Here is a 26,855-nt window from a genome sequence, read left to right on the forward strand (position 1 = left end):
CAAGCCTTACAACATGTCAAGATCATTAGATTTACTACCTAATAAGAAGCCAACAGGTCAATATAGAGCAGGTCAATATCATTGGATTTACTTCCCTATAACTGTCCAAGATCATTTAATTTACAGGTCAAAATCATGACATTTGATGCCTTATAAAAGGTGATCATTAGATTTACTTCCTAGGAACAGGGTCAAGATCGTTAGATTTACTTCCTAGGAACAGGGTCAAGATCATTAGATTTATTGCCTTTTACCGGGATGTACTGCTTTGTAACAGGTCAAGATCATTAGACAGCCTTACAACAGGTCAAGTTCATTAGATTTACTTCCCTGTAACACCATAAACAAGTCAAGATCATTAGATTTACTGCCTTTTAACAGACCAAGATCTCCTTGAAACAATTCAAGATCACTATATTGCCTTGAAGTAGGTCAAGATCATTAGATTTATCTATTTATTTACTTAAATTATCACTGATTTACTGCCGTATGAAAGGTCAAAATCATTAGATTTTTTAATTTATAACGGGCCAATATTATTAGGCGTACTTTCTTATAAAATGTCAAAATTTTTAACAGGTAAAGATCTATAGATTTACTGCAGTATAACAGGACAATATGCTTTATAGCAGATCAATATCATTATAATTTACTGCCTTATAACAGGTTATCATTAGATTTACTTCCTTGTAACAGTTCAATATCATTAGATTTACTTCCTAGTAACAATTCAAGACTTACTGCTCTTTTATATTAAGTAAAGATCATTACGTTTACATCCATGTAGCAGGTCAAGATCATTAGACTTACTGCATTATAACAAGTGAAGATTGACCTTATAACAGGTCATGATCATTAGAATTATTGACTTTTACTAGATCAAGATCATTAGAGATACTGCTTTGTAACAGGTTAAGATCATTAGATTTACTTCATTATAACGGATTAAGATCTTTAGATTTACTCTCTTATAGCATTGGATTTACTTCCCTATAACTGTCCAAGATCATTAGATTTATTGGTTTGTGACGATCATTAGATTTACTTCCTTATAATTTCCTTATAAGAATTCAAGATCAGTAACTGCCTTTTAACGGGTCAAGATCATTAAATTTACTGCCTCGCAACAGGTCAAGATCATTATATTTACTGGCTTATACCGGTCAAGTTAGGCTAGGTTATGTTAGGTTAAGTTAGGTTTTTAGATGATTAGATTATACCGGTCAAGTTAGGCTAAGTTATGTTAGGTTAGTTAGGTTTTTAGATGATTAGATTGTCTTTTAACAGGTCAATATTATTAGATTTACATGGTACGTTATATTACATTAGTACATTACGTACATTAGTACGTTATAAAAGTCACGATCTTTAGATTTACTGCCGTATAACAAGTCAATTACACTCCATTATTACTGACTTATAAAAGGTCAAGATTTACTTCCTTGTAACGGATAAACGTCATTTGACTTCCTGCCCTATAACACTTCAAGACCATTAGACCATTGCCATATAACAGATGAAGATCATTATATTTACTACCTTATAACACTGACGTATTAGGTCAAGATCTTTAGATTTACTACTTGGTAACAGGTCAAAATAATTAGATTTACTTCCTTGTACAGGTCATGATCATTAGATTTTCTGCCATATGAGGTGATTATTAGATTTACTCCCTTTTAACAGGTCAAGTTTATTAGATCTACTTCCTTGTAACATCAAGATCATTAGATTTACTGCCTTATAAAAGGTCGGTCATTAGAATGACAGCCTTATAACAGGGAAAGTTCATTAGATTTGCTTCCTTGTAACACATCAAGATCATTAGATTTTCTGCCTTGTAATCAGTAGGGATCTTTAGATTTACTAACTTATGACAGCTCAATATCATTAAATTTTCTGCCTTATAAAAGGTTATTATTATTAGATTTACTGATATATATTGTAACAAGTCAAAATCATTAGATATTACTTCCTTGTAACATGTCATGATCATTAGATTTACTGCCTTAATGATCACACATTAGAATTAGTGTCTTATAAAAGGTCCAGATTAGTCAAAATCATTAGATTTATTGTTTTATAACAGGTCAAAATCATTTGATTTACTGACTTTTAAAAGATTAACATTTAATTTCTTATAACAGTTCTTATAACAGGTCAACATCATTAGTTTTACTGATATAAAACGTCAAGATTAATAAATTAAAACAAGTCAGATCATTAGAATTACAGCCTTATATAATTAAATTTAATTAAATTCAATTTTATTAAATTTAACGCCTTGAAACGTGTCATGATCATTACATTTACTGCCTTATAACATTCCAAGATCTTTAGATTTACTGCCTTATAACAGGTCTATATCATTAGATTTACTCCTTATAGCAGTTCAAGATCATTAGACGTAAAAAGATCATTGGATTTACTGCCTTATAACAGATCAAGATCATTAGATTTACTTCCTTAAAACATTATAACAAATGAAGATTTTTTTTAACAAGATCATTCATTAGAATTACTGTCATGTAACAGGTCAAGATCATTAGCTTTACTTTACATGGCAAGATCATTAGATTTACTACCTTGTAATTAGAACCAGGTCAAAATCATTACATTTACTGCCTTATAAAAGGTGAAGATCATTAGATTTACTGCTTAGTAACGGGTCAAGATCATTTGTCAAGTTCATTAGATTGACAGCCTTATAACAGGACAAGTTCATTAAATTTACTTCCTTGTAACATATCAAGATCATTAGATTTACTGCCTTATAAAAGGTAAAGATCATTAGATTGACAGTCTTATAACAGGACAAGTTCATTAGATTTACTTCCTTGTAACAGGACAAGTTCATTAGATTTACTTCCTTGTAACACATCAAGATCATTAGATTTCCTGCCTTGTAACAGTTCAAGATCATTATATTTACTGCCTTATACCAGGTCAAGATAATTAGATTGTCTTTTAACAGGTCAACATCATTTACAGCAGTGTAACAGATCAAGATAATTAGATTTACTGCCTTATAACAGGTCAAGATCATTAGATTTACTCTTATATAATGTCTAGATCATTAAATTTACTTCCTTATAACAGGTCAAGATAATGAGATTGACTGCATTATAACTTGCAACTTCTTTTTAATATCATTGAACATTATAACAAATGATCATATAAATTTACTGCCTTTTAATGGGTCAAGATCATTAGATCATTAAACTTACTGATTTGTAACAGGTCAAAATCATTGGATTTACTGCCTTATAACAGGTCAAGATCATTAGTTTTTTTTTTTTAACAGGTAAAGATCATTAGATTTTCTTCCTTATAACAAGACAATATCATTGGATTTATATGAAGTGAAGATCATTAGATTTACTGTCTTATCACACTTTAAGATCAAAATTACTGCCATGCAACAGGTCAAGATCATTAGCTTTACCCGTTTACTATATGTCAATATCAATAGATTTACTACTTTATAAGAAGTCAAGGTCATTAGATCATTACATTTACTGCCTTATAAAAAGTGATCATTAGATTTCCTTCCCAGTAACTGCCTTATAACTGTTCAAGATTGACAGCCTTATAACGGGATCAGTTCATTAGTTTTATTTCCTTGTAACACATCAATATCATTAGATTTACTGCCTTGTAACATGTCGAAATCACTAGATTTACTGCCTTATAACAGTTCATTATTAGATTTACTGCCATGTAGTAGATCAAGATGATTACAGGTCAAAATTATTAGATTTACTGCCTTTTACCAGGTCGAAAATGTGCCAATATTATCAGATTTACTTTCTTATAACTGTAATTAGATTTCCTATTTCGTAACAGGTCAAGATCAATATCATTAGATTTACTGATATATATATATATATTTATATAACGTAAAGATCATTAAATTTTTTGCCTAATAACAAGTGAAGATCATTATCATTAGTGCCTTGTAAAAGGTCTAGATTAATCAAGACCATTAATTACTGTCTTATAACAGTCAAGATCATTAGATTTTCTGTCTTATAATGGGTTAAAATCAATAGATTTACTGTCTTTTAAGAAGGTATACATAATTAGTAAATACCTAGATTTACTGCCGTATAACAGGTTAGCATCATTATATTTACGTAAGATTTACTACCTTATAACACTTATAACATGTCAAAATCATTGGAACTACTGCCCTATATCAGGTTAATGTAATGTCAATATCATTTGATTTTCTGCTTTGTAACATGACAAGGTTATCAGATTTACTGCCAAGATCATTAGATGTTCTGCCTTGTAACAAGGTAACGGGTCAATACAATTAGACTTACTGATATAAATCGTGATCATTAGACTTACAGATCAGTAGAATTACAGGCGAATATAATTAGATTTACTGCCATGTAATTGGTCAAGATCACTATTATAACATGCCAAGATCATTAGATGAAGATATACTTGCTTGTAAGTTTGATTTACTGCCCTATAAGACTTGAATGATCACTAGATTTACTGCCTTGTAACACGTTAAGATCATTAGACTGATAATTAGATTTACTTCATAAAAGATCAAGATTATTAGATTTACTTGTAACTTCCTTATAAGATCATTAAACATTATAACAAATGGAGATTATTAGATTTACTGCCTTGTAGCAGGTCAAGATCATTAGATTTGCTGTTTTTTAACAGGTAAAGATCATTAGATATACTGCCCTTGGGTTTGCTGCTTTATAACAGGTCAAGATCATTAGATTTACTGCCTTATAACAGGTTAAGGTTTACTGGAACAATTCAAGATCATTTGATTTACTTCCTTATAACAGGTCAAGAACATTAGAGTTACTGCCCTATAGATAATTAGATTTACTTCCTTGTAACAGGTCAAGATCATTTGACACTGCATTTTAACAAAAGAAGATGATTAGATTTACAGTTCAAGATCATCAGAATTACATCAAGTCAAGCCTTACAACATGTCAAGATCATTAGATTTACTACCTAATAAGAAGCCAACAGGTCAATATAGAGCAGGTCAATATCATTGGATTTACTTCCCTATAACTGTCCAAGATCATTTAATTTACAGGTCAAAATCATGACATTTGATGCCTTATAAAAGGTGATCATTAGATTTACTTCCTAGGAACAGGGTCAAGATCGTTAGATTTACTTCCTAGGAACAGGGTCAAGATCATTAGATTTATTGCCTTTTACCGGGATGTACTGCTTTGTAACAGGTCAAGATCATTAGACAGCCTTACAACAGGTCAAGTTCATTAGATTTACTTCCCTGTAACACCATAAACAAGTCAAGATCATTAGATTTACTGCCTTTTAACAGACCAAGATCTCCTTGAAACAATTCAAGATCACTATATTGCCTTGAAGTAGGTCAAGATCATTAGATTTATCTATTTATTTACTTAAATTATCACTGATTTACTGCCGTATGAAAGGTCAAAATCATTAGATTTTTTAATTTATAACGGGCCAATATTATTAGGCGTACTTTCTTATAAAATGTCAAAATTTTTAACAGGTAAAGATCTATAGATTTACTGCAGTATAACAGGACAATATGCTTTATAGCAGATCAATATCATTATAATTTACTGCCTTATAACAGGTTATCATTAGATTTACTTCCTTGTAACAGTTCAATATCATTAGATTTACTTCCTAGTAACAATTCAAGACTTACTGCTCTTTTATATTAAGTAAAGATCATTACGTTTACATCCATGTAGCAGGTCAAGATCATTATAACAAGTGAAGATTGACCTTATAACAGGTCATCATCATTAGAATTATTGACTTTTACTAGATCAAGATCATTAGAGATACTGCTTTGTAACAGGTTAAGATCATTAGATTTACTTCATTATAACGGATTAAGATCTTTAGATTTACTCTCTTATAGCATTGGATTTACTTCCCTATAACTGTCCAAGATCATTAGATTTATTGGTTTGTGACGATCATTAGATTTACTTCCTTATAATTTCCTTATAAGAATTCAAGATCAGTAACTGCCTTTTAACGGGTCAAGATCATTAAATTTACTGCCTCGCAACAGGTCAAGATCATTATATTTACTGGCTTATACCGGTCAAGTTAGGCTAGGTTATGTTAGGTTAAGTTAGGTTTTTAGATGATTAGATTATACCGGTCAAGTTAGGCTAAGTTATGTTAGGTTAGTTAGGTTTTTAGATGATTAGATTGTCTTTTAACAGGTCAATATTATTAGATTTACATGGTACGTTATATTACATTAGTACATTACGTACATTAGTACGTTATAAAAGTCACGATCATATTTACTGCCGTAACAATGTCAAGTAATTCACTCCATTATTACTGACTTATAAAAGGTCAAGATTTACTTCCTTGTAACGGATAAACGTCATTTGACTTCCTGCCCTATAACACTTCAAGACCATTAGACCATTGCCATATAACAGATGAAGATCATTATATTTACTACCTTATAACACTGACGTATTAGGTCAAGATCTTTAGATTTACTACTTGGTAACAGGTCAAAATAATTAGATTTACTTCCTTGTACAGGTCATGATCATTAGATTTTCTGCCATATGAGGTGATTATTAGATTTACTCCCTTTTAACAGGTCAAGTTTATTAGATCTACTTCCTTGTAACATCAAGATCATTAGATTTACTGCCTTATAAAAGGTCGGTCATTAGAATGACAGCCTTATAACAGGGAAAGTTCATTAGATTTGCTTCCTTGTAACACATCAAGATCATTAGATTTTCTGCCTTGTAATCAGTAGGGATCTTTAGATTTACTAACTTATGACAGCTCAATATCATTAAATTTTCTGCCTTATAAAAGGTTATTATTATTAGATTTACTGATATATATTGTAACAAGTCAAAATCATTAGATATTACTTCCTTGTAACATGTCATGATCATTAGATTTACTGCCTTAATGATCACACATTAGAATTAGTGTCTTATAAAAGGTCCAGATTAGTCAAAATCATTAGATTTATTGTTTTATAACAGGTCAAAATCATTTGATTTACTGACTTTTAAAAGATTAACATTTAATTTCTTATAACAGTTCTTATAACAGGTCAACATCATTAGTTTTACTGATATAAAACGTCAAGATTAATAAATTAAAACAAGTCAGATCATTAGAATTACAGCCTTATATAATTAAATTTAATTAAATTCAATTTTATTAAATTTAACGCCTTGAAACGTGTCATGATCATTACATTTACTGCCTTATAACATTCCAAGATCTTTAGATTTACTGCCTTATAACAGGTCTATATCATTAGATTTACTCCTTATAGCAGTTCAAGATCATTAGACGTAAAAAGATCATTGGATTTACTGCCTTATAACAGATCAAGATCATTAGATTTACTTCCTTAAAACATTATAACAAATGAAGATTTTTTTTAACAAGATCATTCATTAGAATTACTGTCATGTAACAGGTCAAGATCATTAGCTTTACTTTACATGGCAAGATCATTAGATTTACTACCTTGTAATTAGAACCAGGTCAAAATCATTACATTTACTGCCTTATAAAAGGTGAAGATCATTAGATTTACTGCTTAGTAACGGGTCAAGATCATTTGTCAAGTTCATTAGATTGACAGCCTTATAACAGGACAAGTTCATTAAATTTACTTCCTTGTAACATATCAAGATCATTAGATTTACTGCCTTATAAAAGGTAAAGATCATTAGATTGACAGTCTTATAACAGGACAAGTTCATTAGATTTACTTCCTTGTAACAGGACAAGTTCATTAGATTTACTTCCTTGTAACACATCAAGATCATTAGATTTCCTGCCTTGTAACAGTTCAAGATCATTATATTTACTGCCTTATACCAGGTCAAGATAATTAGATTGTCTTTTAACAGGTCAACATCATTTACAGCAGTGTAACAGATCAAGATAATTAGATTTACTGCCTTATAACAGGTCAAGATCATTAGATTTACTCTTATATAATGTCTAGATCATTAAATTTACTTCCTTATAACAGGTCAAGATAATGAGATTGACTGCATTATAACTTGCAACTTCTTTTTAATATCATTGAACATTATAACAAATGATCATATAAATTTACTGCCTTTTAATGGGTCAAGATCATTAGATCATTAAACTTACTGATTTGTAACAGGTCAAAATCATTGGATTTACTGCCTTATAACAGGTCAAGATCATTAGTTTTTTTTTTTTAACAGGTAAAGATCATTAGATTTTCTTCCTTATAACAAGACAATATCATTGGATTTATATGAAGTGAAGATCATTAGATTTACTGTCTTATCACACTTTAAGATCAAAATTACTGCCATGCAACAGGTCAAGATCATTAGCTTTACCCGTTTACTATATGTCAATATCAATAGATTTACTACTTTATAAGAAGTCAAGGTCATTAGATCATTACATTTACTGCCTTATAAAAAGTGATCATTAGATTTCCTTCCCAGTAACTGCCTTATAACTGTTCAAGATTGACAGCCTTATAACGGGATCAGTTCATTAGTTATTTCTTGTAACACATCAATATCATTATTTACTGCCTTGTAACATGTCGAAATCACTAGATTTACTGCCTTATAACAGTTCATTATTAGATTTACTGCCATGTAGTAGATCAAGATGATTACAGGTCAAAATTATTAGATTTACTGCCTTTTACCAGGTCGAAAATGTGCCAATATTATCAGATTTACTTTCTTATAACTGTAATTAGATTTCCTATTTCGTAACAGGTCAAGATCAATATCATTAGATTTACCGATATATATATATATTTATATAACGTAAAGATCATTAAATTTTTTGCCTAATAACAAGTGAAGATCATTATCATTAGTGCCTTGTAAAAGGTCTAGATTAATCAAGACCATTAATTACTGTCTTATAACAGTCAAGATCATTAGATTTTCTGTCTTATAATGGGTTAAAATCAATAGATTTACTGTCTTTTAAGAAGGTATACATAATTAGTAAATACCTAGATTTACTGCCGTATAACAGGTTAGCATCATTATATTTACGTAAGATTTACTACCTTATAACACTTATAACATGTCAAAATCATTGGAACTACTGCCCTATATCAGGTTAATGTAATGTCAATATCATTTGATTTTCTGCTTTGTAACATGACAAGGTTATCAGATTTACTGCCAAGATCATTAGATGTTCTGCCTTGTAACAAGGTAACGGGTCAATACAATTAGACTTACTGATATAAATCGTGATCATTAGACTTACAGATCAGTAGAATTACAGGCGAATATAATTAGATTTACTGCCATGTAATTGGTCAAGATCACTATTATAACATGCCAAGATCATTAGATGAAGATTTACTTGCTTGTAAGTTTGATTTACTGCCCTATAAGACTTGAATGATCACTAGATTTACTGCCTTGTAACACGTTAAGATCATTAGACTGATAATTAGATTTACTTCATAAAAGATCAAGATTATTAGATTTACTTGTAACTTCCTTATAAGATCATTAAACATTATAACAAATGGAGATTATTAGATTTACTGCCTTGTAGCAGGTCAAGATCATTAGATTTGCTGTTTTTTAACAGGTAAAGATCATTAGATATACTGCCCTTGGGTTTGCTGCTTTATAACAGGTCAAGATCATTAGATTTACTGCCTTATAACAGGTTAAGGTTTACTGGAACAATTCAAGATCATTTGATTTACTTCCTTATAACAGGTCAAGAACATTAGAGTTACTGCCCTATAGATAATTAGATTTACTTCCTTGTAACAGGTCAAGATCATTTGACACTGCATTTTAACAAAAGAAGATGATTAGATTTACAGTTCAAGATCATCAGAATTACATCAAGTCAAGCCTTACAACATGTCAAGATCATTAGATTTACTACCTAATAAGAAGCCAACAGGTCAATATAGAGCAGGTCAATATCATTGGATTTACTTCCCTATAACTGTCCAAGATCATTTAATTTACAGGTCAAAATCATGACATTTGATGCCTTATAAAAGGTGATCATTAGATTTACTTCCTAGGAACAGGGTCAAGATCGTTAGATTTACTTCCTAGGAACAGGGTCAAGATCATTAGATTTATTGCCTTTTACCGGGATGTACTGCTTTGTAACAGGTCAAGATCATTAGACAGCCTTACAACAGGTCAAGTTCATTAGATTTACTTCCCTGTAACACCATAAACAAGTCAAGATCATTAGATTTACTGCCTTTTAACAGACCAAGATCTCCTTGAAACAATTCAAGATCACTATATTGCCTTGAAGTAGGTCAAGATCATTAGATTTATCTATTTATTTACTTAAATTATCACTGATTTACTGCCGTATGAAAGGTCAAAATCATTAGATTTTTTAATTTATAACGGGCCAATATTATTAGGCGTACTTTCTTATAAAATGTCAAAATTTTTAACAGGTAAAGATCTATAGATTTACTGCAGTATAACAGGACAATATGCTTTATAGCAGATCAATATCATTATAATTTACTGCCTTATAACAGGTTATCATTAGATTTACTTCCTTGTAACAGTTCAATATCATTAGATTTACTTCCTAGTAACAATTCAAGACTTACTGCTCTTTTATATTAAGTAAAGATCATTACGTTTACATCCATGTAGCAGGTCAAGATCATTAGACTTACTGCATTATAACAAGTGAAGATTGACCTTATAACAGGTCATGATCATTAGAATTATTGACTTTTACTAGATCAAGATCATTAGAGATACTGCTTTGTAACAGGTTAAGATCATTAGATTTACTTCATTATAACGGATTAAGATCTTTAGATTTACTCTCTTATAGCATTGGATTTACTTCCCTATAACTGTCCAAGATCATTAGATTTATTGGTTTGTGACGATCATTAGATTTACTTCCTTATAATTTCCTTATAAGAATTCAAGATCAGTAACTGCCTTTTAACGGGTCAAGATCATTAAATTTACTGCCTCGCAACAGGTCAAGATCATTATATTTACTGCCTTATACCGGTCAAGTTAGGCTAGGTTATGTTAGGTTAAGTTAGGTTTTTAGATGATTAGATTATACCGGTCAAGTTAGGCTAAGTTATGTTAGGTTGTTAGGTTTTTAGATGATTAGATTGTCTTTTAACAGGTCAATATTATTAGATTTACATGGTACGTTATATTACATTAGTACATTACGTACATTAGTACGTTATAAAAGTCACGATCATTACCACTCCATTATTACTGACTTATAAAAGGTCAAGATTTACTTCCTTGTAACTGATAAACGTCATTTGACTTCCTGCCCTATAACACTTCAAGACCATTAGACCATTGCCATATAACAGATGAAGATCATTATATTTACTACCTTATAACACTGACGTATTAGGTCAAGATCTTTAGATTTACTACTTGGTAACAGGTCAAAATAATTAGATTTACTTCCTTGTACAGGTCATGATCATTAGATTTTCTGCCATATGAGGTGATTATTAGATTTACTCCCTTTCAACAAGTCAAGTTTATTAGATCTACTTCCTTGTAACATCAAGATCATTAGATTTACTGCCTTATAAAAGGTCGGTCATTAGAATGACAGCCTTATAACAGGGAAAGTTCATTAGATTTGCTTCCTTGTAACACATCAAGATCATTAGATTTTCTGCCTTGTAATCAGTAGGGATCTTTAGATTTACTAACTTATGACAGCTCAATATCATTAAATTTTCTGCCTTATAAAAGGTTATTATTATTAGATTTACTGATATATATTGTAACAAGTCAAAATCATTAGATATTACTTCCTTGTAACATGTCATGATCATTAGATTTACTGCCTTAATGATCACACATTAGAATTAGTGTCTTATAAAAGGTCCAGATTAGTCAAAATCATTAGATTTATTGTTTTATAACAGGTCAAAATCATTTGATTTACTGACTTTTAAAAGATTAACATTTAATTTCTTATAACAGTTCTTATAACAGGTCAACATCATTAGTTTTACTGATATAAAACGTCAAGATTAATAAATTAAAACAAGTCAGATCATTAGAATTACAGCCTTATATAATTAAATTTAATTAAATTCAATTTTATTAAATTAATCGCCTTGAAACGTGTCATGATCATTACATTTACTGCCTTATAACATTCCAAGATCTTTAGATTTACTGCCTTATAACAGGTCTATATCATTAGATTTACTCCTTATAGCAGTTCAAGATCATTAGACGTAAAAAGATCATTGGATTTACTGCCTTATAACAGATCAAGATCATTAGATTTACTTCCTTAAAACATTATAACAAATGAAGATTTTTTTTAACAAGATCATTCATTAGAATTACTGTCATGTAACAGGTCAAGATCATTAGCTTTACTTTACATGGCAAGATCATTAGATTTACTACCTTGTAATTAGAACCAGGTCAAAATCATTACATTTACTGCCTTATAAAAGGTGAAGATCATTAGATTTACTGCTTAGTAACGGGTCAAGATCATTTGTCAAGTTCATTAGATTGACAGCCTTATAACAGGACAAGTTCATTAAATTTACTTCCTTGTAACATATCAAGATCATTAGATTTACTGCCTTATAAAAGGTAAAGATCATTAGATTGACAGTCTTATAACAGGACAAGTTCATTAGATTTACTTCCTTGTAACAGGACAAGTTCATTAGATTTACTTCCTTGTAACACATCAAGATCATTAGATTTCCTGCCTTGTAACAGTTCAAGATCATTATATTTACTGCCTTATACCAGGTCAAGATAATTAGATTGTCTTTTAACAGGTCAACATCATTTACAGCAGTGTAACAGATCAAGATAATTAGATTTACTGCCTTATAACAGGTCAAGATCATTAGATTTACTCTTATATAATGTCTAGATCATTAAATTTACTTCCTTATAACAGGTCAAGATAATGAGATTGACTGCATTATAACTTGCAACTTCTTTTTAATATCATTGAACATTATAACAAATGATCATATAAATTTACTGCCTTTTAATGGGTCAAGATCATTAGATCATTAAACTTACTGATTTGTAACAGGTCAAAATCATTGGATTTACTGCCTTATAACAGGTCAAGATCATTAGTTTTTTTTTTTTAACAGGTAAAGATCATTAGATTTTCTTCCTTATAACAAGACAATATCATTGGATTTATATGAAGTGAAGATCATTAGATTTACTGTCTTATCACACTTTAAGATCAAAATTACTGCCATGCAACAGGTCAAGATCATTAGCTTTACCCGTTTACTATATGTCAATATCAATAGATTTACTACTTTATAAGAAGTCAAGGTCATTAGATCATTACATTTACTGCCTTATAAAAAGTGATCATTAGATTTCCTTCCCAGTAACTGCCTTATAACTGTTCAAGATTGACAGCCTTATAACGGGATCAGTTCATTAGTTTTATTTCCTTGTAACATGTCGAAATCACTAGATTTACTGCCTTATAACAGTTCATTATTAGATTTACTGCCATGTAGTAGATCAAGATGATTACAGGTCAAAATTATTAGATTTACTGCCTTTTACCAGGTCGAAAATGTGCCAATATTATCAGATTTACTTTCTTATAACTGTAATTAGATTTCCTATTTCGTAACAGGTCAAGATCAATATCATTAGATTTACTGATATATATATATATTTATATAACGTAAAGATCATTAAATTTTTTGCCTAATAACAAGTGAAGATCATTATCATTAGTGCCTTGTAAAAGGTCTAGATTAATCAAGACCATTAATTACTGTCTTATAACAGTCAAGATCATTAGATTTTCTGTCTTATAATGGGTTAAAATCAATAGATTTACTGTCTTTTAAGAAGGTATACATAATTAGTAAATACCTAGATTTACTGCCGTATAACAGGTTAGCATCATTATATTTACGTAAGATTTACTACCTTATAACACTTATAACATGTCAAAATCATTGGAACTACTGCCCTATATCAGGTTAATGTAATGTCAATATCATTTGATTTTCTGCTTTGTAACATGACAAGGTTATCAGATTTACTGCCAAGATCATTAGATGTTCTGCCTTGTAACAAGGTAACGGGTCAATACAATTAGACTTACTGATATAAATCGTGATCATTAGACTTACAGATCAGTAGAATTACAGGCGAATATAATTAGATTTACTGCCATGTAATTGGTCAAGATCACTATTATAACATGCCAAGATCATTAGATGAAGATTTACTTGCTTGTAAGTTTGATTTACTGCCCTATAAGACTTGAATGATCACTAGATTTACTGCCTTGTAACACGTTAAGATCATTAGACTGATAATTAGATTTACTTCATAAAAGATCAAGATTATTAGATTTACTTGTAACTTCCTTATAAGATCATTAAACATTATAACAAATGGAGATTATTAGATTTACTGCCTTGTAGCAGGTCAAGATCATTAGATTTGCTGTTTTTTAACAGGTAAAGATCATTAGATATACTGCCCTTGGGTTTGCTGCTTTATAACAGGTCAAGATCATTAGATTTACTGCCTTATAACAGGTTAAGGTTTACTGGAACAATTCAAGATCATTTGATTTACTTCCTTATAACAGGTCAAGAACATTAGAGTTACTGCCCTATAGATAATTAGATTTACTTCCTTGTAACAGGTCAAGATCATTTGACACTGCATTTTAACAAAAGAAGATGATTAGATTTACAGTTCAAGATCATCAGAATTACATCAAGTCAAGCCTTACAACATGTCAAGATCATTAGATTTACTACCTAATAAGAAGCCAACAGGTCAATATAGAGCAGGTCAATATCATTGGATTTACTTCCCTATAACTGTCCAAGATCATTTAATTTACAGGTCAAAATCATGACATTTGATGCCTTATAAAAGGTGATCATTAGATTTACTTCCTAGGAACAGGGTCAAGATCGTTAGATTTACTTCCTAGGAACAGGGTCAAGATCATTAGATTTATTGCCTTTTACCGGGATGTACTGCTTTGTAACAGGTCAAGATCATTAGACAGCCTTACAACAGGTCAAGTTCATTAGATTTACTTCCCTGTAACACCATAAACAAGTCAAGATCATTAGATTTACTGCCTTTTAACAGACCAAGATCTCCTTGAAACAATTCAAGATCACTATATTGCCTTGAAGTAGGTCAAGATCATTAGATTTATCTATTTATTTACTTAAATTATCACTGATTTACTGCCGTATGAAAGGTCAAAATCATTAGATTTTTTAATTTATAACGGGCCAATATTATTAGGCGTACTTTCTTATAAAATGTCAAAATTTTTAACAGGTAAAGATCTATAGATTTACTGCAGTATAACAGGACAATATGCTTTATAGCAGATCAATATCATTATAATTTACTGCCTTATAACAGGTTATCATTAGATTTACTTCCTTGTAACAGTTCAATATCATTAGATTTACTTCCTAGTAACAATTCAAGACTTACTGCTCTTTTATATTAAGTAAAGATCATTACGTTTACATCCATGTAGCAGGTCAAGATCATTAGACTTACTGCATTATAACAAGTGAAGATTGACCTTATAACAGGTCATGATCATTAGAATTATTGACTTATACTAGATCAAGATCATTAGAGATACTGCTTTGTAACAGGTTAAGATCATTAGATTTACTTCATTATAACGGATTAAGATCTTTAGATTTACTCTCTTATAGCATTGGATTTACTTCCCTATAACTGTCCAAGATCATTAGATTTATTGGTTTGTGACGATCATTAGATTTACTTCCTTATAATTTCCTTATAAGAATTCAAGATCAGTAACTGCCTTTTAACGGGTCAAGATCATTAAATTTACTGCCTCGCAACAGGTCAAGATCATTATATTTACTGCCTTATACCGGTCAAGTTAGGCTAGGTTATGTTAGGTTAAGTTAGGTTTTTAGATGATTAGATTATACCGGTCAAGTTAGGCTAAGTTATGTTAGGTTAAGTTAGGTTTTTAGATGATTAGATTGTCTTTTAACAGGTCAATATTATTAGATTTACATGGTACGTTATATTACATTAGTACATTACGTACATTAGTACGTTATAAAAGTCACGATCATTAGATTTACTGCCGTATAACAAGTCAAGATAATTACAACTCCATTATTACTGACTTATAAAAGGTCAAGATTTACTTCCTTGTAACGGATAAACGTCATTTGACTTCCTGCCCTATAACACTTCAAGACCATTAGACCATTGCCATATAACAGATGAAGATCATTATATTTACTACCTTATAACACTGACGTATTAGGTCAAGATCTTTAGATTTACTACTTGGTAACAGGTCAAAATAATTAGATTTACTTCCTTGTACAGGTCATGATCATTAGATTTTCTGCCATATGAGGTGATTATTAGATTTACTCCCTTTTAACAGGTCAAGTTTATTAGATCTACTTCCTTGTAACATCAAGATCATTAGATTTACTGCCTTATAAAAGGTCGGTCATTAGAATGACAGCCTTATAACAGGGAAAGTTCATTAGATTTGCTTCCTTGTAACACATCAAGATCATTAGATTTTCTGCCTTGTAATCAGTAGGGATCTTTAGATTTACTAACTTATGACAGCTCAATATCATTAAATTTTCTGCCTTATAAAAGGTTATTATTATTAGATTTACTGATATATATTGTAACAAGTCAAAATCATTAGATATTACTTCCTTGTAACATGTCATGATCATTAGATTTACTGCCTTAATGATCACACATTAGAATTAGTGTCTTATAAAAGGTCCAGATTAGTCAAAATCATTAGATTTATTGTTTTATAACAGGTCAAAATCATTTGATTTACTGACTTTTAAAAGATTAACATTTAATTTCTTATAACAGTTCTTATAACAGGTCAACATCATTAGTTTTACTGATATAAAACGTCAAGATTAATAAATTAAAACAAGTCAGATCATTAGAATTACAGCCTTATATAATTAAATTTAATTAAATTCAATTTTATTAAATTTATCGCCTTGAAACGTGTCATGATCATTACATTTACTGCCTTATAACATTCCAAGATCTTTAGATTTACTGCCTTATAACAGGTCTATATCATTAGATTTACTCCTTATAGCAGTTCAAGATCATTAGACGTAAAAAGATCATTGGATTTACTGCCTTATAACAGATCAAGATCATTAGATTTACTTCCTTAAAACATTATAACAAATGAAGATTTTTTTTAACAAGATCATTCATTAGAATTACTGTCATGTAACAGGTCAAGATCATTAGCTTTACTTTACATGGCAAGATCATTAGATTTACTACCTTGTAATTAGAACCAGGTCAAAATCATTACATTTACTGCCTTATAAAAGGTGAAGATCATTAGATTTACTGCTTAGTAACGGGTCAAGATCATTTGTCAAGTTCATTAGATTGACAGCCTTATAACAGGACAAGTTCATTAAATTTACTTCCTTGTAACATATCAAGATCATTAGATTTACTGCCTTATAAAAGGTAAAGATCATTAGATTGACAGTCTTATAACAGGACAAGTTCATTAGATTTACTTCCTTGTAACAGGACAAGTTCATTAGATTTACTTCCTTGTAACACATCAAGATCATTAGATTTCCTGCCTTGTAACAGTTCAAGATCATTATATTTACTGCCTTATACCAGGTCAAGATAATTAGATTGTCTTTTAACAGGTCAACATCATTTACAGCAGTGTAACAGATCAAGATAATTAGATTTACTGCCTTATAACAGGTCAAGATCATTAGATTTACTCTTATATAATGTCTAGATCATTAAATTTACTTCCTTATAACAGGTCAAGATAATGAGATTGACTGCATTATAACTTGCAACTTCTTTTTAATATCATTGAACATTATAACAAATGATCATATAAATTTACTGCCTTTTAATGGGTCAAGATCATTAGATCATTAAACTTACTGATTTGTAACAGGTCAAAATCATTGGATTTACTGCCTTATAACAGGTCAAGATCATTAGTTTTTTTTTTTTTAACAGGTAAAGATCATTAGATTTTCTTCCTTATAACAAGACAATATCATTGGATTTATATGAAGTGAAGATCATTAGATTTACTGTCTTATCACACTTTAAGATCAAAATTACTGCCATGCAACAGGTCAAGATCATTAGCTTTACCCGTTTACTATATGTCAATATCAATAGATTTACTACTTTATAAGAAGTCAAGGTCATTAGATCATTACATTTACTGCCTTATAAAAAGTGATCATTAGATTTCCTTCCCAGTAACTGCCTTATAACTGTTCAAGATTGACAGCCTTATAACGGGATCAGTTCATTAGTTTTTATTTCCTTGTAACATGTCGAAATCACTAGATTTACTGCCTTATAACAGTTCATTATTAGATTTACTGCCATGTAGTAGATCAAGATGATTACAGGTCAAAATTATTAGATTTACTGCCTTTTACCAGGTCGAAAATGTGCCAATATTATCAGATTTACTTTCTTATAACTGTAATTAGATTTCCTATTTCGTAACAGGTCAAGATCAATATCATTAGATTTACCGATGTATATATATATTTATATAACGTAAAGATCATTAAATTTTTTGCCTAATAACAAGTGAAGATCATTATCATTAGTGCCTTGTAAAAGGTCTAGATTAATCAAGACCATTAATTACTGTCTTATAACAGTCAAGATCATTAGATTTTCTGTCTTATAATGGGTTAAAATCAATAGATTTACTGTCTTTTAAGAAGGTATACATAATTAGTAAATACCTAGATTTACTGCCGTATAACAGGTTAGCATCATTATATTTACGTAAGATTTACTACCTTATAACACTTATAACATGTCAAAATCATTGGAACTACTGCCCTATATCAGGTTAATGTAATGTCAATATCATTTGATTTTCTGCTTTGTAACATGACAAGGTTATCAGATTTACTGCCAAGATCATTAGATGTTCTGCCTTGTAACAAGGTAACGGGTCAATACAATTAGACTTACTGATATAAATCGTGATCATTAGACTTACAGATCAGTAGAATTACAGGCGAATATAATTAGATTTACTGCCATGTAATTGGTCAAGATCACTATTATAACATGCCAAGATCATTAGATGAAGATATACTTGCTTGTAAGTTTGATTTACTGCCCTATAAGACTTGAATGATCACTAGATTTACTGCCTTGTAACACGTTAAGATCATTAGACTGATAATTAGATTTACTTCATAAAAGATCAAGATTATTAGATTTACTTGTAACTTCCTTATAAGATCATTAAACATTATAACAAATGGAGATTATTAGATTTACTGCCTTGTAGCAGGTCAAGATCATTAGATTTGCTGTTTTTTAACAGGTAAAGATCATTAGATATACTGCCCTTGGGTTTGCTGCTTTATAACAGGTCAAGATCATTAGATTTACTGCCTTATAACAGGTTAAGGTTTACTGGAACAATTCAAGATCATTTGATTTACTTCCTTATAACAGGTCAAGAACATTAGAGTTACTGCCCTATAGATAATTAGATTTACTTCCTTGTAACAGGTCAAGATCATTTGACACTGCATTTTAACAAAAGAAGATGATTAGATTTACAGTTCAAGATCATCAGAATTACATCAAGTCAAGCCTTACAACATGTCAAGATCATTAGATTTACTACCTAATAAGAAGCCAACAGGTCAATATAGAGCAGGTCAATATCATTGGATTTACTTCCCTATAACTGTCCAAGATCATTTAATTTACAGGTCAAAATCATGACATTTGATGCCTTATAAAAGGTGATCATTAGATTTACTTCCTAGGAACAGGGTCAAGATCGTTAGATTTACTTCCTAGGAACAGGGTCAAGATCATTAGATTTATTGCCTTTTACCGGGATGTACTGCTTTGTAACAGGTCAAGATCATTAGACAGCCTTACAACAGGTCAAGTTCATTAGATTTACTTCCCTGTAACACCATAAACAAGTCAAGATCATTAGATTTACTGCCTTTTAACAGACCAAGATCTCCTTGAAACAATTCAAGATCACTATATTGCCTTGAAGTAGGTCAAGATCATTAGATTTATCTATTTATTTACTTAAATTATCACTGATTTACTGCCGTATGAAAGGTCAAAATCATTAGATTTTTTAATTTATAACGGGCCAATATTATTAGGCGTACTTTCTTATAAAATGTCAAAATTTTTAACAGGTAAAGATCTATAGATTTACTGCAGTATAACAGGACAATATGCTTTATAGCAGATCAATATCATTATAATTTACTGCCTTATAACAGGTTATCATTAGATTTACTTCCTTGTAACAGTTCAATATCATTAGATTTACTTCCTAGTAACAATTCAAGACTTACTGCTCTTTTATATTAAGTAAAGATCATTACGTTTACATCCATGTAGCAGGTCAAGATCATTAGACTTACTGCATTATAACAAGTGAAGATTGACCTTATAACAGGTCATGATCATTAGAATTATTGACTTTTACTAGATCAAGATCATTAGAGATACTGCTTTGTAACAGGTTAAGATCATTAGATTTACTTCATTATAACGGATTAAGATCTTTAGATTTACTCTCTTATAGCATTGGATTTACTTCCCTATAACTGTCCAAGATCATTAGATTTATTGGTTTGTGACGATCATTAGATTTACTTCCTTATAATTTCCTTATAAGAATTCAAGATCAGTAACTGCCTTTTAACGGGTCAAGATCATTAAATTTACTGCCTCGCAACAGGTCAAGATCATTATATTTACTGGCTTATACCGGTCAAGTTAGGCTAGGTTATGTTAGGTTAAGTTAGGTTTTTAGATGATTAGATTATACCGGTCAAGTTAGGCTAAGTTATGTTAGGTTAAGTTAGGTTTTTAGATGATTAGATTGTCTTTTAACAGGTCAATATTATTAGATTTACATGGTACGTTATATTACATTAGTACATTACGTACATTAGTACGTTATAAAAGTCACGATCATTAGATTTACTGCCGTATAACAAGTCAAGATAATTACAACTCCATTATTACTGACTTATAAAAGGTCAAGATTTACTTCCTTGTAACGGATAAACGTCATTTGACTTCCTGCCCTATAACACTTCAAGACCATTAGACCATTGCCATATAACAGATGAAGATCATTATATTTACTACCTTATAACACTGACGTATTAGGTCAAGATCTTTAGATTTACTACTTGGTAACAGGTCAAAATAATTAGATTTACTTCCTTGTACAGGTCATGATCATTAGATTTTCTGCCATATGAGGTGATTATTAGATTTACTCCCTTTTAACAGGTCAAGTTTATTAGATCTACTTCCTTGTAACATCAAGATCATTAGATTTACTGCCTTATAAAAGGTCGGTCATTAGAATGACAGCCTTATAACAGGGAAAGTTCATTAGATTTGCTTCCTTGTAACACATCAAGATCATTAGATTTTCTGCCTTGTAATCAGTAGGGATCTTTAGATTTACTAACTTATGACAGCTCAATATCATTAAATTTTCTGCCTTATAAAAGGTTATTATTATTAGATTTACTGATATATATTGTAACAAGTCAAAATCATTAGATATTACTTCCTTGTAACATGTCATGATCATTAGATTTACTGCCTTAATGATCACACATTAGAATTAGTGTCTTATAAAAGGTCCAGATTAGTCAAAATCATTAGATTTATTGTTTTATAACAGGTCAAAATCATTTGATTTACTGACTTTTAAAAGATTAACATTTAATTTCTTATAACAGTTCTTATAACAGGTCAACATCATTAGTTTTACTGATATAAAACGTCAAGATTAATAAATTAAAACAAGTCAGATCATTAGAATTACAGCCTTATATAATTAAATTTAATTAAATTCAATTTTATTAAATTAAACGCCTTGAAACGTGTCATGATCATTACATTTACTGCCTTATAACATTCCAAGATCTTTAGATTTACTGCCTTATAACAGGTCTATATCATTAGATTTACTCCTTATAGCAGTTCAAGATCATTAGACGTAAAAAGATCATTGGATTTACTGCCTTATAACAGATCAAGATCATTAGATTTACTTCCTTAAAACATTATAACAAATGAAGATTTTTTTTAACAAGATCATTCATTAGAATTACTGTCATGTAACAGGTCAAGATCATTAGCTTTACTTTACATGGCAAGATCATTAGATTTACTACTGATGTAATTAGTCAAGATCATTAGATCATTAGAACCAGGTCAAAATCATTACATTTACTGCCTTATAAAAGGTGAAGATCATTAGATTTACTGCTTAGTAACGGGTCAAGATCATTTGTCAAGTTCATTAGATTGACAGCCTTATAACAGGACAAGTTCATTAAATTTACTTCCTTGTAACATATCAAGATCATTAGATTTACTGCCTTATAAAAGGTAAAGATCATTAGATTGACAGTCTTATAACAGGACAAGTTCATTAGATTTACTTCCTTGTAACAGGACAAGTTCATTAGATTTACTTCCTTGTAACACATCAAGATCATTAGATTTCCTGCCTTGTAACAGTTCAAGATCATTATATTTACTGCCTTATACCAGGTCAAGATAATTAGATTGTCTTTTAACAGGTCAACATCATTTACAGCAGTGTAACAGATCAAGATAATTAGATTTACTGCCTTATAACAGGTCAAGATCATTAGATTTACTCTAGATCATTAAATTTACTTCCTTATAACAGGTCAAGATAATGAGATTGACTGCATTATAACTTGCAACTTCTTTTTAATATCATTGAACATTATAACAAATGATCATATAAATTTACTGCCTTTTAATGGGTCAAGATCATTAGATCATTAAACTTACTGATTTGTAACAGGTCAAAATCATTGGATTTACTGCCTTATAACAGGTCAAGATCATTAGTTTTTTTTTTTTAACAGGTAAAGATCATTAGATTTTCTTCCTTATAACAAGACAATATCATTGGATTTATATGAAGTGAAGATCATTAGATTTACTGTCTTATCACACTTTAAGATCAAAATTACTGCCATGCAACAGGTCAAGATCATTAGCTTTACCCGTTTACTATATGTCAATATCAATAGATTTACTACTTTATAAGAAGTCAAGGTCATTAGATCATTACATTTACTGCCTTATAAAAAGTGATCATTAGATTTCCTTCCCAGTAACTGCCTTATAACTGTTCAAGATTGACAGCCTTATAACGGGATCAGTTCATTAGTTTTATTTCCTTGTAACACATCAATATCATTAGATTTACTGCCTTGTAACATGTCGAAATCACTAGATTTACTGCCTTATAACAGTTCATTATTAGATTTACTGCCATGTAGTAGATCAAGATGATTACAGGTCAAAATTATTAGATTTACTGCCTTTTACCAGGTCGAAAATGTGCCAATATTATCAGATTTACTTTCTTATAACTGTAATTAGATTTCCTATTTCGTAACAGGTCAAGATCAATATCATTAGATTTACTGATATATATATATATATTTATATAACGTAAAGATCATTAAATTTTTTGCCTAATAACAAGTGAAGATCATTATCATTAGTGCCTTGTAAAAGGTCTAGATTAATCAAGACCATTAATTACTGTCTTATAACAGTCAAGATCATTAGATTTTCTGTCTTATAATGGGTTAAAATCAATAGATTTACTGTCTTTTAAGAAGGTATACATAATTAGTAAATACCTAGATTTACTGCCGTATAACAGGTTAGCATCATTATATTTACGTAAGATTTACTACCTTATAACACTTATAACATGTCAAAATCATTGGAACTACTGCCCTATATCAGGTTAATGTAATGTCAATATCATTTGATTTTCTGCTTTGTAACATGACAAGGTTATCAGATTTACTGCCAAGATCATTAGATGTTCTGCCTTGTAACAAGGTAACGGGTCAATACAATTAGACTTACTGATATAAATCGTGATCATTAGACTTACAGATCAGTAGAATTACAGGCGAATATAATTAGATTTACTGCCATGTAATTGGTCAAGATCACTATTATAACATGCCAAGATCATTAGATGAAGATATACTTGCTTGTAAGTTTGATTTACTGCCCTATAAGACTTGAATGATCACTAGATTTACTGCCTTGTAACACGTTAAGATCATTAGACTGATAATTAGATTTACTTCATAAAAGATCAAGATTATTAGATTTACTTGTAACTTCCTTATAAGATCATTAAACATTATAACAAATGGAGATTATTAGATTTACTGCCTTGTAGCAGGTCAAGATCATTAGATTTGCTGTTTTTTAACAGGTAAAGATCATTAGATATACTGCCCTTGGGTTTGCTGCTTTATAACAGGTCAAGATCATTAGATTTACTGCCTTATAACAGGTTAAGGTTTACTGGAACAATTCAAGATCATTTGATTTACTTCCTTATAACAGGTCAAGAACATTAGAGTTACTGCCCTATAGATAATTAGATTTACTTCCTTGTAACAGGTCAAGATCATTTGACACTGCATTTTAACAAAAGAAGATGATTAGATTTACAGTTCAAGATCATCAGAATTACATCAAGTCAAGCCTTACAACATGTCAAGATCATTAGATTTACTACCTAATAAGAAGCCAACAGGTCAATATAGAGCAGGTCAATATCATTGGATTTACTTCCCTATAACTGTCCAAGATCATTTAATTTACAGGTCAAAATCATGACATTTGATGCCTTATAAAAGGTGATCATTAGATTTACTTCCTAGGAACAGGGTCAAGATCGTTAGATTTACTTCCTAGGAACAGGGTCAAGATCATTAGATTTATTGCCTTTTACCGGGATGTACTGCTTTGTAACAGGTCAAGATCATTAGACAGCCTTACAACAGGTCAAGTTCATTAGATTTACTTCCCTGTAACACCATAAACAAGTCAAGATCATTAGATTTACTGCCTTTTAACAGACCAAGATCTCCTTGAAACAATTCAAGATCACTATATTGCCTTGAAGTAGGTCAAGATCATTAGATTTATCTATTTATTTACTTAAATTATCACTGATTTACTGCCGTATGAAAGGTCAAAATCATTAGATTTTTTAATTTATAACGGGCCAATATTATTAGGCGTACTTTCTTATAAAATGTCAAAATTTTTAACAGGTAAAGATCTATAGATTTACTGCAGTATAACAGGACAATATGCTTTATAGCAGATCAATATCATTATAATTTACTGCCTTATAACAGGTTATCATTAGATTTACTTCCTTGTAACAGTTCAATATCATTAGATTTACTTCCTAGTAACAATTCAAGACTTACTGCTCTTTTATATTAAGTAAAGATCATTACGTTTACATCCATGTAGCAGGTCAAGATCATTAGACTTACTGCATTATAACAAGTGAAGATTGACCTTATAACAGGTCATGATCATTAGAATTATTGACTTTTACTAGATCAAGATCATTAGAGATACTGCTTTGTAACAGGTTAAGATCATTAGATTTACTTCATTATAACGGATTAAGATCTTTAGATTTACTCTCTTATAGCATTGGATTTACTTCCCTATAACTGTCCAAGATCATTAGATTTATTGGTTTGTGACGATCATTAGATTTACTTCCTTATAATTTCCTTATAAGAATTCAAGATCAGTAACTGCCTTTTAACGGGTCAAGATCATTAAATTTACTGCCTCGCAACAGGTCAAGATCATTATATTTACTGGCTTATACCGGTCAAGTTAGGCTAGGTTATGTTAGGTTAAGTTAGGTTTTTAGATGATTAGATTATACCGGTCAAGTTAGGCTAAGTTATGTTAGGTTAAGTTAGGTTTTTAGATGATTAGATTGTCTTTTAACAGGTCAATATTATTAGATTTACATGGTACGTTATATTACATTAGTACATTACGTACATTAGTACGTTATAAAAGTCACGATCATTAGATTTACTGCCGTATAACAAGTCAAGATAATTACAACTCCATTATTACTGACTTATAAAAGGTCAAGATTTACTTCCTTGTAACGGATAAACGTCATTTGACTTCCTGCCCTATAACACTTCAAGACCATTAGACCATTGCCATATAACAGATGAAGATCATTATATTTACTACCTTATAACACTGACGTATTAGGTCAAGATCTTTAGATTTACTACTTGGTAACAGGTCAAAATAATTAGATTTACTTCCTTGTACAGGTCATGATCATTAGATTTTCTGCCATATGAGGTGATTATTAGATTTACTCCCTTTTAACAGGTCAAGTTTATTAGATCTACTTCCTTGTAACATCAAGATCATTAGATTTACTGCCTTATAAAAGGTCGGTCATTAGAATGACAGCCTTATAACAGGGAAAGTTCATTAGATTTGCTTCCTTGTAACACATCAAGATCATTAGATTTTCTGCCTTGTAATCAGTAGGGATCTTTAGATTTACTAACTTATGACAGCTCAATATCATTAAATTTTCTGCCTTATAAAAGGTTATTATTATTAGATTTACTGATATATATTGTAACAAGTCAAAATCATTAGATATTACTTCCTTGTAACATGTCATGATCATTAGATTTACTGCCTTAATGATCACACATTAGAATTAGTGTCTTATAAAAGGTCCAGATTAGTCAAAATCATTAGATTTATTGTTTTATAACAGGTCAAAATCATTTGATTTACTGACTTTTAAAAGATTAACATTTAATTTCTTAT

At 30.2% G+C, this 26,855-nt stretch overlaps 1 long non-coding RNA gene across 2 annotated transcripts in view; it reads left to right on the forward strand.

The window, feature by feature from the left end:
- Window positions 1-26,759, forward strand: part of LOC139766163 (uncharacterized) — a 34,764-nt gene extending 8,005 nt beyond the window's left edge. Inside the window, exons 1-6 of one of the 2 annotated variants that reach the window (XR_011716819.1) lie at window positions 1-71; window positions 4,881-5,031; window positions 9,819-9,969; window positions 14,716-14,866; window positions 19,650-19,800; window positions 24,627-26,759. This is a non-coding gene — a long non-coding RNA (uncharacterized lncRNA). The remainder of the gene's footprint in view (window positions 72-4,880; window positions 5,032-9,818; window positions 9,970-14,715; window positions 14,867-19,649; window positions 19,801-24,626) is intronic. The other variant, XR_011716818.1, reaches the window with a different exon arrangement.
- Window positions 26,760-26,855: the final 96 nt, after the last annotated feature.

Source organism: Panulirus ornatus, chromosome 57 (assembly GCF_036320965.1).
Source record: "Panulirus ornatus isolate Po-2019 chromosome 57, ASM3632096v1, whole genome shotgun sequence".
Lineage (NCBI taxonomy): Eukaryota > Metazoa > Arthropoda > Malacostraca > Decapoda > Palinuridae > Panulirus > Panulirus ornatus.